The following is a 15,446-nucleotide window of genomic DNA, read 5'->3' as shown; positions in this document are numbered from 1 at the left end:
AATTTCAATTAGCCTGGTTAGGAAAAATATTATTATCATACATAAATTGTACAGACTCCAACAGTAATTTTTTCCTCTTAAATTAAAATGATTATATGAATAACTTCCAATGCTCATTTTCCTGATACTGTTATAATTATTTAGGGAAGTAGATAGACAAACCATGTGGGTGCCCAAATTATTGAAATGGCTATCTAAACTAATTTGGAAAAACTGGATAATCAAACTTTCATCTTTTCCGAATTATAGCCAGCATCTGATTTGCATATGGCAAACTAACCCTTTCTTTTAAAAATCCTTTGATAACACAGGCAAGAAATTGAGTGGAAAAGAGAGAGTTAGTTTTACAGAGACTGAGACTAACTTGCAAAGAGGACCCCAGCGAGCCGTCGATGTTCCTCAAAAGTCCTGGGCAAATTTACCAGGTTGGTCCGTTGTCTCCCAGCTACTTAGAGAATGGGAAGGAAAAGAATGGCTAATGGCCTTTTTTTCCCAAGTCTGGTCCCATCCAAAGTACAGAGATCTAAAAGCCAGCTCTTACCCTACTCAGCTGTGTGACCTTGGAAAACCTGCTTTAACCGCTCTGAGCTTGTTTCCCCCCGAACCACACGGAGATCATCTCTGGAAGACAGCTATGACCTACTGTGACCCTAGCACCAGAGCATGAAAGGCTTATCTTCCTCATCACATTCCACAGTTATCACCTGAACAAATTTTAAGCGGGAAATTTCTTCTTCTAAGTCCATCTACTCCCTAGCATTCCATGCTTACAGGGCAGTTTGTAAAGTAACTTGATTAGCTCCTTGAAACTCACTTGTAAGGGAATGCTTGATAATAAAAATTCATCGGCATCTTGCATAAGCATGAATGAAATAGTGATGAGCTATCTTAAAAACTGTCCTTGAACTTCATTGGGTTCCTGATAGCACTTGCTTGCGCCGTACCCAGCACAATAAACCGACGCCCTGCTCCCTCACTATCCCACCCGCCCACCACACAAACTTTCACTGTTTCACACAGCGACACTGGGGCCATAGACAGTTTTGAGAGCAGGAGGTCCCTTTAGCACACGAAAGCCACTGTCCAGACATATATCAGGAACCCACTGGCAACCTTTTCTAGAGAGACCCAAGAGATGGATCCTGGCCTCCCTCTCTTTCCCGTTGTAGCTCTTCTTTCCCACCTCAGAGGCCAGTCAGAAAAGAAACGCCCACACGTGTCTAGCTGGACCCTGGCAATCGTGAGGACCCACCCCTTTTTGATTTTAGGTTTTACTAGAAAGGAGCCAGCAACAATCCTTTTCCTTCCCCCTTCCCCTCGGCACTTCCATTCTGTCCACACATGACTGCCAGTCCAGATACTGGGTCTTTCCCTCCATAACCCCCTTCCAGACTCCACGTAAGTCTCTCACACTCCCCACTGCACACTGACACCTGCACACATGCCAATGCTTCACACACACCCTTAGACTCTTCCCTATAATAATTCATAGATTTCTCAGTTTCCTGACTGCGATGGGTTCTCTAATTAGCACTTCGCAGTCCCAACTCCACACCCTTTTAGAAGGAATGTCTCAAAATGCTCTAGTTTAACTTGAAATTCTAACTCCTTTCCTTCATCTCCCCCACCCCATCTCCCAAGGCAGAATTTCTACTGGCCACCTCACCCAGAATACTAAGTCATTCATCACACCACACTGAGAAACGCAAACACACGGGTTTACCCACAGTAGGGCTTGTAGATTCAGGCTCCGTCCAGAAGAACGCGCACACACACACAGACACATACACCAAGAAGAAAGATAAATGAATTGAATTTTGTTTTACATGTGCGTATGTGTATAATTTCATGGTTTGCTGTGGATGTTGACTTTTGTCTGTGTTTAACAAAATAACAAGGGTATTTTGACTAAAGAGGATGAGCACAAGTCCATGCACACTTGCATGCACACATGTACGTATAGCTGTAAGTGAGCGCACAGTTTACAAACGTACCTCCCTTCCTCAGTGGCGGCGGCTGCTCCCGCTCTCTCTGAAGGATGGCCTGGCAATAAAAGCAGAGGAGCACAGTCCACAGAAAGCAGTCACAGCCCTAGTAACTGCTTACTGTGTCAGTGTTAATGGATTGCAAATGCAAATCACTGCCCAGTTTTCATTCTCAGGATCAGATTTGCTGGTTAATTAGTAATCATTGTCTTCCTTTGAGGAGAACATCCCCGAGACCCTGGAGCAAGAAGCGACCACCCTGACCCCTTGTAAAGTCTCCAGGGCTGAAGGTTTATTCAGCAATGAGGACACTCAAAGGGCCTGTGAAAAAACAGAGACTGACTCAATGTGTACACAATAAAGTGCAGAAAATAAACAACCCCTTATCCCAGAAGAGACCTCTCTCTGCCAGCAACCTCTAATCACTTAGGAACCCGTTGACATTTAGTAGCGCAATCTGCTGATTTGAGTTTGAAGGAAATAGTTTTGAAAATGTTTTCAAAATAGTTTTCTTCTTTTCTTCCCTCCAGAAGAGGTGTCCTTAAGCTTTTTTGTGCTATGAAGGCCCTTTGGCAGTTTGATGCCTGCTGTGGACCTCTTTTAGAATTACATTTTAAATGCATGAGATAAAATATTTAAGGATACAAAGGAAACCAATACCACTGAATTATAGTTACCAGAATATTTGTTTAATTGAGATATAGTAATGCATGTGCTTCTTTAATAATATGTTAACTAAGAAAACCAGTGGCAAGTCTAATAGCCATTGCAATTTCAAAATACTGTGAACAGTATTTTGAGATTATCTTCAAAATATGAGATAAAAGTAACTGTAACATCTCTTGGAACCAAAGTCTTTGGACCTGCTAACACTACTGCGGTTTGTGGCCTAACTTGATAATGAAAAGACATGTTAAATTTCAGTCAGATTTTAGCAAGGAAAAAAATACCTAAATATTTCCCCCTTCCAAGTTCACCTGCTCTCTGAGTTACATCCACAGGTCCCAGTGCAGACCTCTGCTCATGGTTAGGCAGACTCTCTCTGAGGCTGGGCGCTGTCCTCACCTGTGACCCCTCCAGATGACCCCAGTGATCCGTGAACTGCTGTTGCCCAAGGAAATAAGAACCGAAATTGAGGACAAGCGTTTAGAAGATTTTATTGCAACTAGACAGTAATTTTATGTCCATTAACTCTCATAATTAACAAACAGAGCTTGTATTTTTATATATCTAGCTCTTAATTTTATTTTTCTAGTAATTTATTTTCATTTTAAACTTACAAAAGCCTCTGTGACATATTAGAAATTAAAAAAACAAAAACAACGTCTGCTCTTTAACACAGAGTTTAAAAAGCCCTGCTCAACACTGTTACTGCCAGACATTTGCTTTTATGAGCCAGTGAAAATTCAGGAAAAATGTAGGCCCAGGGACCACTGCATATGTCCCCTGGAAAAACCAAACAATAGCCACCATCTATTATCACTGTCATTCCATAGTGGATGTAGACTCTCAAAAGAGAATCAATTTATCTTTTTGAAAAGTTCACTTCCTTGTCCTTATTTTTCTCGTTTTACCACCGGTGACCACCAGTGAAATGTCTCAGGAGCCATCAGAGTCTGCAGACCAGATATTGGGAACCAGTGATCTACCGCATTTCTTTGGCATCATGAAGTCAAAGAATTCAGAGCTAAAAGAGGAAGGAAAGGAAAACTGGCGTGCATGGAGGCCTGTGGGCACCAAGGCCTTCCGCTTACATGACCTCCCTCAGAGCCACAGCGGCCCAGCAGCAGCAGAGGTTTGAACGGCAGTCTGAATGCTCACCCACTGAGCGTCAGGGCAGGTGAACTGTTTGCTATTGCCCCTAAAGAGCTTTAAGGATCACCAAATATGGCCCACTCATTTTACAGATGCGGAAGCTCGGCCCAGGGATTTTGTGAGGTTCGCGTAGGGTAGTGACTAAAAGCCCAGGTCTGATTACCAGCTGGGGAAGCACAGCCAAGCAGGCCTCTGTTTCCTTAACTCAAACAAAGATAAAACTGTTACCTATCCAATCAAATTATAAAGGTTGAACAATATAATACAAGTAAAAGACTTGGTGTCACACAATAACTGCTTGATAAATGCCAGTTACAATTATTGTGATTATCATGCACCTGCCACATCTGTGACTGAAGTCCAGACTCCGGACTCCCAACCAAGGCGCCTTTAACTGTGCCAATATCTCCTTCTCTCCTAAATCAGGGTCCTCATTAACGTTTAGAAAAGAAAAACGATTGACCACCTACTTTGACCAGGCCCCATACTACATATTGACATCTATGACGTAGCCTGACTGTGGCAATTGAAAAATTTAGCCCCTGGATTAAAAAAGGAGATGATTCAGGTGAGACCGAGGTGCAAGGATGGTGAGGCCCAGAATGGTTTGCTGTTCGGTGCCTTACCTGGGCCTGATGTCAGGAAAACATCTGTTTGGGAGCCGTGGAGACCACACAAATATGAGAAGAAGTAACATGATGACAAGACCTCCTCCCCATTCCCCAGACACCGCCCTTCCCCAGACCTGCACAACCCATGGCCGGATCAGGCATCAGGTCCCGGGCTGCCTCTCTTCTTCCAACTCCCAAAACCACAACAATAACCACTTGCTAACGCCAAGTCAATTCAACCTCTAGTTACTATACGTGCACTATAAACAAGGTGCTATCAGAATAGAAATAACAGCAACATTTCTGCAATGCTTACTATCGCCTATGCGTTATGTTAAATGATTCACAGGCATAATTTCATTTCCTCCACATAACTACACTATGAGGGAGATATTTATCCCAGTGTTACAGATGAGAAGTCTGAGGCGCAAAGAGCAACTTGCCCAAGGTTATGTAATTAATAAGAGGTGAAACCAGAATGCGAAGCCAGGGAGTCTGGTCTAGCCTTTACTCAAACACAAATATGAGTGACACTCCAAAATCTCACAGCCAGGAGAATGTATGAAGTTAAATGGTTATGATACAAAAGAGAAAGCACTAACAAATGTTACTGGAAACAGAACACACACAAGTGGGTGTAACAGGAAAGAAACCAAAGGCGTAGATAGATGGGAGTGGAAGGAAAGGAGAGAAGGAGAGACATTTGGGGGCAGGGATCAGCATCAGCAAGGCACAGAGGTAAGAAAGAACAGGACCTGATCTGGAAACTGCAGCAAAAAGATACAGACAGGGAAGACACTTGTGGGAAATTCAGGAATACTGTGGGAAAAGCACGCTGGAGCCACATCGTGTATCGTGTTAGCAAGAAGACTTCCACCGGAAACAGGGACCCATTACAGGTAAGGCACTGCCCAGAGCTGTCATAAGCATGAAATAGATAGCTCTCTGCCTAGCACTGAAAATGCTGGATTATCTGTCACTTTAGTCTTCATTCCGAACATTACTTCTCATACCTCCAAACAGAACAAGTACATATCCTTAGGGAACTCTGGAATCTGTGCAAACTGCCTATGCGTCAGTAACATAAAAGTATGGAAGTCTTCCACCCTGAGACCCTCCATGGGCATCCCCTAAAGACCAACAGTGAATCACATTGTCTAATGAGTGAGGATACTCTCCCTGTGCCAACCTTCCCTAAACAGCACTGATTCAACCTTCTGTTCTAAAGCCTAAAATAGTCATGGTCTATTCTTCAGGATAAATTTCAAACTCTCTTTCTTTCTTTATGGCCCTCTTTATCATTCTTGACTCTACTATTCCAATGTTTTTTCACTGTTCACCAGTCAACTTGGCTCATTGCTGCTTCTGCATATTTGCTTAAGGGCAGCCCTCCACCAGAAGTGTCTATGTTCTCTGTTTCCCTATGTGAACTCCTCTCCTATTGCAAAGCCAAATTCACTTTGTCGTGAAGTTTCTCCAAACGCTCAATTCATGTTGATGTTTCCTCTTTCCTGAACTACTGGAGTAATAGTACATTCAAGAATACGTTGTTCTATTTCACAGGTGTACATAGCCCAAAGTGCTCAGAGGAATGCGGGCCCTTCATCAAGTCCCTGCTGACTAGTTCCTTCACAGTCTCCATCAAAGCCAGACCCACCGGAGAAGCTTATTCTGACCACCGAGCTTAGAAGGGACAGCTGAGCACCAGTGTGTGTTCTCCATGCTACTAGCATTGAACATGTGTTAAGAGATTCTCCCTTCCTGAAATAAAATCTTTATACAAATAAGATACTCATCTGTCTAGATTTTACCAGCAGTACACTATGGATAGATCAGATGACTAAAAGTATCCCTAACAGTCTATTCATCTGAAACAGTTGAATAGAACATTGAAATCAAGATAAATCATAAATCATTGCTTGGAGTTAAATCTTCAGATGGTGGTTTAATGGTGAAGGGAGTTTAATGGCGAATGGGAGGGACCCACAGGGTTTCAGAGAAAGGGCATGGGATTTGGAATCAAACCAGCCTGGGCTTGAATATCAGATTCTCTACTTACTTGCTACAGACCTTGGGCAGTCATTTAAATTTTTTGAAACTCAGTTGCCTTCTCTGTAAATGAGGAGTGATAATACGCATGACATCATATTATTTTGAGCCTAAGCTGAAATAATAAGTACCTGACATCCAATGTCAGCTTCCTAGTCCATCCTTAACTCATGTTTCCTGAAAATAAAGTCAAATAAAATACAGCAAGCAGTATCATTAGCTTAAATTCTGTTAAGAATTCCTCCTCCATTTCATCAACCCCGAGGAACAGCCTCACTAGATTGGGCTGGAGGAGGTGGTCTCTTCCACACACGAACCACTGATCGACAAGCAGAGAGCATCCGGGCCCCCCACACTGAACCGATTCCACAGGCCATTGGAGGAAAGCCAGGCCTAGCTCATTAGTTTGTTCTACACTCTCTCTTCCTCTCTCTTCCTCTGTCCCTCTCCACCCTCTTTCTCTCCTTCTCTCTTTCTCACACACACACACACTACATCACAGCACACTACTCATACTCACAAGCACATGCCGTCTACACCCCTTCCTGTCACAAATCATCTCTCAGAGTCTCCATAGCTTGTAAAGTTTAAATTGTACCTCTTTGCTTTTCTTGCAGCCGAGTTGATTTTCCTTCCTTTGCCCCAAATGTAAGCTCTTCACATCAGAGGCTACCTGGAAAGGGAGAAATGGTGTTCTTTGGGGTAAGAATAATTTCTCTGCCCAGAAATGCTCAGAGGAAGGTGAGAGTAGAAGCGACTTATACTGAGCATTACAGCATTTCCTTTCCTTGTGAAATATCTATTATTCTGCGTTTTACACTGCTTTCCACCCTTTCCTATCTCTTACTCCCACAGTCAGGTACGTGTGCACACAGGTGTGAGTCCAAGGACAGAGTTACTAGGAATAATACATACCTAGTATTCATGTTAGTTATAAAACTTTGCATTTGTATAACACCTTGCAGTTTTCAGAGCACTACAATCTATATTATCTCTTTAATCACAACAACCCTATGAGATAGGGCACATTTTTTTTTATTTAATTTGTCTGTTTTTTGTGTTGGGAAGATTGGCCCTGAGCTAACATCTGTTGCCAATCTTCCTCTTTTTGCTTGAGGAAGATTGTAGCTGAGCTAACATTTTGTGCCAATCTTCCTCTATTTTATGTGGGATGCCGCCACAGTGTGGCTTGAGGAGCAGTGCCTGGTCCACGCCCAGGATCCACACCTGGGAACCCTGGGCTGCCAAAGTGGAGCATGCGAACTTAAATACTACGTGACCAGGCCAGCCCCTGGGGCAGATATTTTTAATCTCCACGTATAAATGAGGAAGCAGAAACTAAAGAAAACGACTTGTTAAAGGCCACTCAAATAACGGCAGGGTTGAACTTGCACTAACTTAATTGCAATCTAGTAATCCAATGTTCATAAAGTCTGAAGCCAGAAAATTGCTTTTGCAGACTAGATACTTGTTCATTCATTAAAAATTTTCAAAGTTCACTCTCCACCATGTCTCCCAAAGTGGGAATCCTCAGATCCTATCAGTTACCAAATTCTACCATCCTTACCTCACAGATGGCTACTTCTCTTTAAGCCCAAATCACAAACTAGAGATTCCTATCATCTCTTCCTTGGCTCCCCTCCCTTCACCCAGAGAGCACCTGCCCACCCCTAACCCACTGGTCACTGAGGATTGGACCAGCACTGGACAGTTGACCCAATCTGGTCCAGTTGGATCCTCCCTCCCAGAAATTACGATTTGAGACACAGAGTCTAAATCATATTGCATTGGGCCTGTGAGATCATGTCATGTTATTGAGAGGCAGAAATTACAGAGTTTTACTGAAAATACTTGTTTACTCAAAAGAGAATGGAATAGACATGTAGAAAGTAGCAGAAATAAGAGATCATTCAAACCCAAAGAAGGAAAATCAGAGAGCCTGGCTACCAGTATTTTTCCTTTTTCTGTGAAGGCCAACGTACAAGTGAATTTCATGGGATTCTCCCGCTTCTTCAACAAAATACTACCTCTACTATTACTACCATCACCACTTCTACTGCTAACCACCACCGCGACCACCACCATCATCATCATCATCATCATCTTCATCACCCTTTCTTCCAGCCAGTTTCTGTGAGTCTCTCTGCCTGGCAACCAAATAGTTCCTGCCTGCCCCACTCTGACAGGTTCTCATTATCTCCCTTTGTCCAGTGTAAATATATTCACCAAAAATCTCTAACCACCCCAGTGGAAGCTACAGGCAACACATATTATCCTCCTATTATCTGTGCTTTGCTGGCTTTTACAACCACTGGCAATGGTAGGACCTTCAAATCCCCACGAAGTCTCTCTGAATCATTTGGCATCCCCATATAATTGTATTTTTTTAGATCAGGACACGCATAACCTAGGGGTATGTGGTGGCACACCGAGAGGTACAGAACACATGTTCTTGGAAGTTCAACTTCAATCAAAGATCACTGGAGAAGAATAAGTAACTTGAATTAATGTTTTGAATTATGAGAAGTGTGGCAGTATAATATGCAAATTTACATGATTTATTTCATATTTTTCAACATAAAACAGAATTTTACAGAAATTTTCCCTTGTGATGAGCCCCTGGTAAGTACGCTTCCCCCTAGACCCACGCCCCAGGGGAAAAAAATGTCAAACGAATGCCATAGAAAATGTCTTAAAGGCACCAGCAATGTCTTATAGCCATGCACAGGCTCTATCTATCATTGCCCTCTGCTCTGGCTCAGCCTCTCTCCCCTACATACTCCCCTCTCTGTTCTGCTCTCTGGGAACCACCATGCTTGCACTATCTCCCCAGTCTCTGCCAGACAGAGGATCCTCAAAGTGTCAGTGTTGCACAGTGTTCTCTGACTGTTCTATGTTAGAGAGAAACAGAACAGGGCTGACTATCATCCAATGTCTTACAGCTTTATCAGCTTTTACTTAAAACCTTGTCTTCTTTAATTCATATTAGTGAGCAAAATGAAGCCTAAAAATGGGTCCAAAGCTCCCTCTAACAGAATTCCTACTCACAGGTCCCTGCTGAGGGAAATGATCCTATATATGTCCCTAATCACAAGATTCCATGTTGATATCAAAGCTGACTGGACAAGGGATGGTCATCTCACCCAAAGACAGGCAATCTTTCAATTGGCTGGCATCTTAAGAAGTAGCTTGCTGTGTGATCACTAGACAACTTGGATTCTCTTTCTGAATGTAAAACACAGAAAGAACTAGTAGCAAGATCAATTAGTAACAGGAGCAAAATTTAAAAATAGAGAAACAGAAGTAAAAGCTGTGTAAGACCATCTTCAACCTCATCTCCCATACCAGTACCACTCTGCCCACATCCTTCTGACAATCATGAGTAGACAAAATACGCTTTAAAATGCAGGAAGCAGAGACATCCTTCCTGTTGTTTCATCTATTGCACTTCCTGTTTTCTGCCTCTTCATGACAAGTAAACCTAGACAGAGTGCAGGCTGACCTTCTCTCCATTCCACTTCCATGCCTTAATGGGCAAATAGATTTAGGGCCCTTCTTACAGGCAAGTTATCAGTTAGTAATAGCACTCAGTTTCCAGTAATAGTGGCCCAAGACATGCAGAGATTACCTTCCCCACATAATGAGAAGCCTGGAGCAGACTAGTTGTTGGTGTGGTTTCAAGTACTCAAAACTTTCAGGATGAGAGCTTTGAGATTCTCTTAGCTTTTCCCTCATAGTTGGAGCTCCAGCCATAACATCCAAGCTCAGGCATAGAAAGAAGAAAAGGCAACAAGAACTTTCTAGGAAATCCCACCCAGTAACTTCTTCTTGTGTCTCATTGGCCACTCCTATCTGAAAGAAAAACGGGTAATGCAGTTTATTTTTAATTAGGAATATTGACATACCCAATAACACAGGGGTTCTGTTGGTAATGAAAAGGAGAGAATTAATATTGTATAGACAATTAGCAATATCTACCATGAACAGAATGGCAAGTAGAATGTGTGGACTCTGCCTTGGTCTACATTCTCCAACCTAACTTGTACCAGAGCTCTGCCTTGGGAGCCTTTGGGCATTAGTCTAGCTTCTAATAATGTAATACAAACCCTACACCCCATTTCACTGTTGTTCTTCCCATATAATAGGAGTGATTAGCAGGGCTGGATTTGGTAATTTCTGGGACTCCTGGCTATATGTCACCTAAAAGCATCAATATCCTTCTTCAGTTTCTAACAGTCTGAGTCTTGTTTATGGTGGAGCATTCAAGTGAATGACAATTAACTCCTGCTGCTAAGAAGACAACATGGATTCTGAATAGAGTTCCAGTACTCAAGCAATGTTCCAGACTCTGTGAGGCGTGGTTATTGCTAGGATCCTGGGAAATCGCTTGCTCCCTTATATCCCAGGGCTTCTCAATTGGTGGAGTGCATCGAAATCACTTGAATGGCTTGTTGAAACCGATTGTTAGGCTCCACCTTCAGAGATTTTGATTCGACAGTTCCAAATGGGGCCCAAGAATTTGCATTTCTAGCCAGTTTTCTGCTGATGCTCATCTCCCTGGTCTGGCGTAGCTTATAATAAACTCTCGTTACTGGAGATCACTTGAATGAATCTTTACTCCTTGCAGCCAAAAAAGCCTAGTCACACCTTTCGGATTCAGACAGAAGTCCATAGGAGTAGATAAAGGACAAGGCCTCATGACAAACACCTCGTCCCTCAGAACTTTGCCTACACCTTGGTGCCTTCAGTTTTGTTATTGGGTGAGGTTTCACCACCTAATTCTTTCTTCCCTTAGGATGAGTGCTTCCCTGAATGGCTACACAGTGAGTAGTAAGACACTTTCAGCCTTTAATCCTCAGTGCAGATGTTTGAATTCCAGGAGCTAATTCAGCTAGATTTAAGCAGAGCCTGCACACCACATTCATAAGAAAGCAAAGTTGATCACATCATTATCTTGGGTTTAAAGCAAATGGCCAAATAAATGAACAAGAATCTAGTTATGTCATATACCATAAGGAGCAGAGACTGAATAATACATAATCCTTGCTTTTGAATAACTCAGTAATTGAGGATACGCACATGTAAACAATGACATATTTTAATAGATATTGAAAGTGCTACAATGGTGACATGAACAAAGTGTGATGGAAGCAAAGGAGACGTAGGAAGCCTATAGGATGGGAGTCAAGGAAGGCCTCATCCCAGACCTGCCTGAAGAATTTCTGAAGAATTTCTTTTCATATTTATATTCATATATTTCTAATAGCAGTGTTAATCTGCTGGGTGGATAGACATGTCCTTTCATTGATCTTAAATGAGCCTGCAGAGATTTTCCCCACCCCTTCTCCTGGAAAGAATAGTGGTTTTCTGAGATATAAACCCACCCAGACTCAACGTTTCTATCTTTTCTGGGAATGGGATGAACTATCACCCCACCACCACCACCACCACCACCACCACCACCACCACCACCACCACCCTGAGGTAGGTGTGCATAAGGGCTCAAGTGCCCCCCCACCAAAATAAACCTGTTCAAACAGGTCTGAGGTTAGAAAGAATGTTACCAGGCATCTCACCAAAGCAGGGTACCCCCTCCACCCCTCACTCCAGATTGGTAGCTAGGCTTAGAGGAAAGAGCACCAAAGGTGAAAGCAGAATATCTGGGGTTAGAATCCCAACTCTTCACTTAGTAATTTAGTTAACTAAACAGAGATATTTAACTATTTAACCTTCCTGAAACTCCACTTTGTCATCAGTAAAATGAAAGTATTACATTCTTCAAAGGACAACCGTGAGAATAAAAGATATTAAGCCTACCATAACGTGGTAAATGGAGTCTACAATCTCAATTCTATAAAATACGGAACCACATTACTGCAAGAATAAATAAGTGGCTGGGATGAGCCTGCAGCATGCAGGCCCAGAATTGCAGGGCTCACGGTGGTCTGGCGCCACCTGGTGGGAGCTGTTAAATAATGACAGGAGGATTCTGGATCCCAGGCTGGCTGGAACTTCCGGGAAAATGGCAGTGATTAAAATCCTCTTGCGGTGCTTTGGGGTGCATTTTTTGACCGATTATAAGGAGATGTTGGAGACACGAGACTCAGCCTCAGCCTCCACGCTTCCTGAGGGCAGGTTGCCTGTTCTTTCCCATTGGTCTTGGATGACCCTCCATATCGTTCTTTCCACAGGAAAAGAACTGAAGGCAGTCCCTGTTTACCAACGGAGGCAGGCGGAGGAAGAGAGGAAGCCAGTCACAGATCACTTTACATTGCAATTCGCACGGAAGTGAAATAAACCATTTTGGTCATGAGTGCAGGCTGGGCTGGCCCCTCCAATCTCATGTCCTGCTGCAAGCCAGCCGCACTGGCCTCCTCTCACCCATCAAAGCACAGAGCTTCTCCCCTCCCCCATCACCTACCTGGGTGCCATTTCCTCTGTTTGAAACGCTCTGCATCATCTCTACCGCCGGACTTGAGAATGACGCCGCCCCAATCGTCTGTTTCCTATCCCTTGTCTGCCCCATTAACATTAAATTGTTTTTTTCAGTTAGCTCTGCTATCTGAAGTCGCTTAGTTGGGTTTTCCCCTCTAAATTAAAATAGTCTCTTTCGTAAGGAATATGTTCTTTCACACATAAACTGTCGTTTCCTCACAGTCCCTGTTGGCATGTCTTCTTTTCTGGAGGCCTCACTGGGACTTCCCTACCCTCTCTCAACCTCCACCCCTTTGCTTTGCATCCAGATAGCTGGGTAGGTGAGGGGAGTAGGAGGTGCAGCTTGGGGGTAGGCATTGAGGAATCTCATCAGTGATGTTCAAACCTGAAGCTCACTTTGTTCTCAAAAATGTACATACTTTCTTGACCTTGAACCCAATTTATCTATAGCAAATTCAACCCATTGCCAGTTTTAAAATTAAAACCAATTCCGTGCTTTATGTAACCCAATCAAGTAATTAAAGTTTCTGCCACATCTGTTGTCCGCAGCCGCAAAGGGCAAGGAATGACAGGTACTGCCAAGGCTACTTGGTTGTTTAAGCAATCAAAGTTTATTGATAAAGGGAAACAGAACAAGGAGCAGGGATAAAGGGGAGCAACAAATCGGTACTTACAACATTCACACCACAATCAGCCGGGAAAGTCCCAATAGTTTATACGATGGGTGGGAGTGCCTATTGACCAGGTCTGAGGCAAAGCATCCTTTCCTCACTGAGACTCCCAATTGTTCTATGCTTGTGACTCCCTTTTATCCTAAGCTTTCTCTAGGTTGTGACTCACGGTTTCAGACATTTGGATACTTTGAGTTATTTCTTCTTGTTCCCACAGATGGGGTGCTTCTTATCTTTTTTGTTCCCACAGATGGGATGTTTTTAAAGTCCTGTCAGGTGCCCATTGAAGTGACCAGCCCAGACAAGGAACATGACGCAGGACATATTCTTTGTAACTGGTGCCTTAGAGTCAGGGCCGAAGTGGCCATCTTTGGCCCTGAGCCCAGACACATTCCTTTGTGTAGGGCCCAGGCCCAGTGTCCTTGGAAGGTGGGGAGGTCAATGAACTCTGTACACCATCCTGTTTACAATCTTAATTTCAGAGCTTTCTTTCCCAAGGGCCTGCCCCTCCCAGTTCTCAGGATCTGGTTTCTTCTTCTTCCACCTCACACTGGAAGGGAAGAGGAGAGAGAATTTAATATAAATGGGCGTTGCCTGATTGTCCATCCGTGAGCACTTCTCTGCTAGCTCTGATGCTGGCATCATCATTGGGTGCTGGTGGCATTGGCCACTGCCACAGCAATCCTGTGAGGGCGAAGAATGTGTCTTTCATCTCTATATGCTTTAGGCTAATACTGGTGGTCTTGGCTGATAAAGCGATTTCATGGGAATTGGTGCTAAGGTTTTTCTTAGATAATGCCCTATCATACCCAAACCACCTCATCTCAAAGGACTGGCAGCTCTTCCTGTGGTCGCTGAATCTTCTTTCAGCCTCAACCAACAGTGCACATTCCACCTCATTTTCCAGCTTCACAGAGCAGCCACCAAACCAGCCCAACACCACTGCTGACCTCCGGGATCATCTCACTGTCTCAAAACAGTGAGTATACTTCATTCCCTAACTCTGAGGGGACTCAGATACCAGTGTCCCTGTCCTCTCTTCTAGTCTCTCTACAGTATGGGTACTTTTGCTCCTACAAGCTGGCGCAAGGCACTTCAGCAGGCCTCCTGCCTTCAGAACCTCCACCTCTGTTCTGACATACTTTCAGGCATCTCCCCATTTCCTCCAAAGGAAGCTATAGAGGGATAGCAAGGCTCTGCTCTCTTAACTCTTAGGCTAACTGAATCCTCTCAACAAAAACAAAACAAAACAAAAAACTCTTTTCTCCCAATGACTCCTTAATTTGTCTGTGTTTGCAATTTTCTGAGAATAAAGACAGTTGTTTGCCAAACCTTGTAGTGGATTGAGAGGTCTCCTTTGTGTCTCTGCCTTTCAGAATTTTGTAACCTTTTCTATATCAGTGCCTCATCACTAATGTGATCCTTACAGCTAAGATGGTGTAATGAGGTGGTGAAGGGACTGAGGTGTAGGAAAAGATACCAGCCATGTTTCATATCTATCTATCATGATGATACATACAGTTATTTATCTCTAATCTTTTTGTAGATTGTGAACGCAAAGGACTATTTTACCAAGTTTAACATTTTAAACAAACTACAACTTATTTATGAAAATTCCAGTCTTCTGTCAGTCGTGCTCCCTATCTGTAGAATGGGTTGCAACTAACCTTATTTATTGCATCCTGATATTTGTTAATTTCTGTTAGATTATTGTTCATTTTGTCTTTAAATTTTAGGTTAACTATCACTTCCTACCAAGATGACTCCATCTATTGTGTAACGCAGTTTCTTACTCATCCTTGAGGCCTCGACCTTAACATTATTTCTTCTAAGAAGGCCTCTCTGGACAACTCCATGGTTTTTTTTAGTTTTATTAAGAT

General features: G+C 43.1%; 1 protein-coding gene across 4 annotated transcripts in view; it reads right to left on the bottom strand.

The window, feature by feature from the left end:
• Positions 1-7,193, bottom strand: part of MGAM (maltase-glucoamylase) — a 186,717-nt gene extending 179,524 nt beyond the window's left edge. Inside the window, exons 1-3 of one of the 4 annotated variants that reach the window (XM_070514928.1) lie at positions 7,059-7,193; positions 2,963-3,089; positions 1,995-2,043 (exon numbers count right to left, since the gene is read on the bottom strand). The gene's annotated coding sequence lies outside the window, so the exon portion shown is untranslated. Of the gene's footprint in view, positions 1-541; positions 563-1,994; positions 2,273-2,962; positions 3,090-7,058 lie in introns of those variants that run through there. The other 3 variants (XM_070514933.1, XM_070514921.1, XM_070514931.1) reach the window with 3 other exon arrangements.
• Positions 7,194-15,446: the final 8,253 nt, after the last annotated feature.

The sequence above is a fragment of the Equus asinus genome, chromosome 1 (genome assembly GCF_041296235.1).
Source record: "Equus asinus isolate D_3611 breed Donkey chromosome 1, EquAss-T2T_v2, whole genome shotgun sequence".
NCBI classification, from domain to species: Eukaryota; Metazoa; Chordata; class Mammalia; order Perissodactyla; family Equidae; genus Equus; species Equus asinus.
Note: the sequence above shows the minus strand (reverse complement) of the source record. Positions and strands in the feature narration are given on the sequence as shown.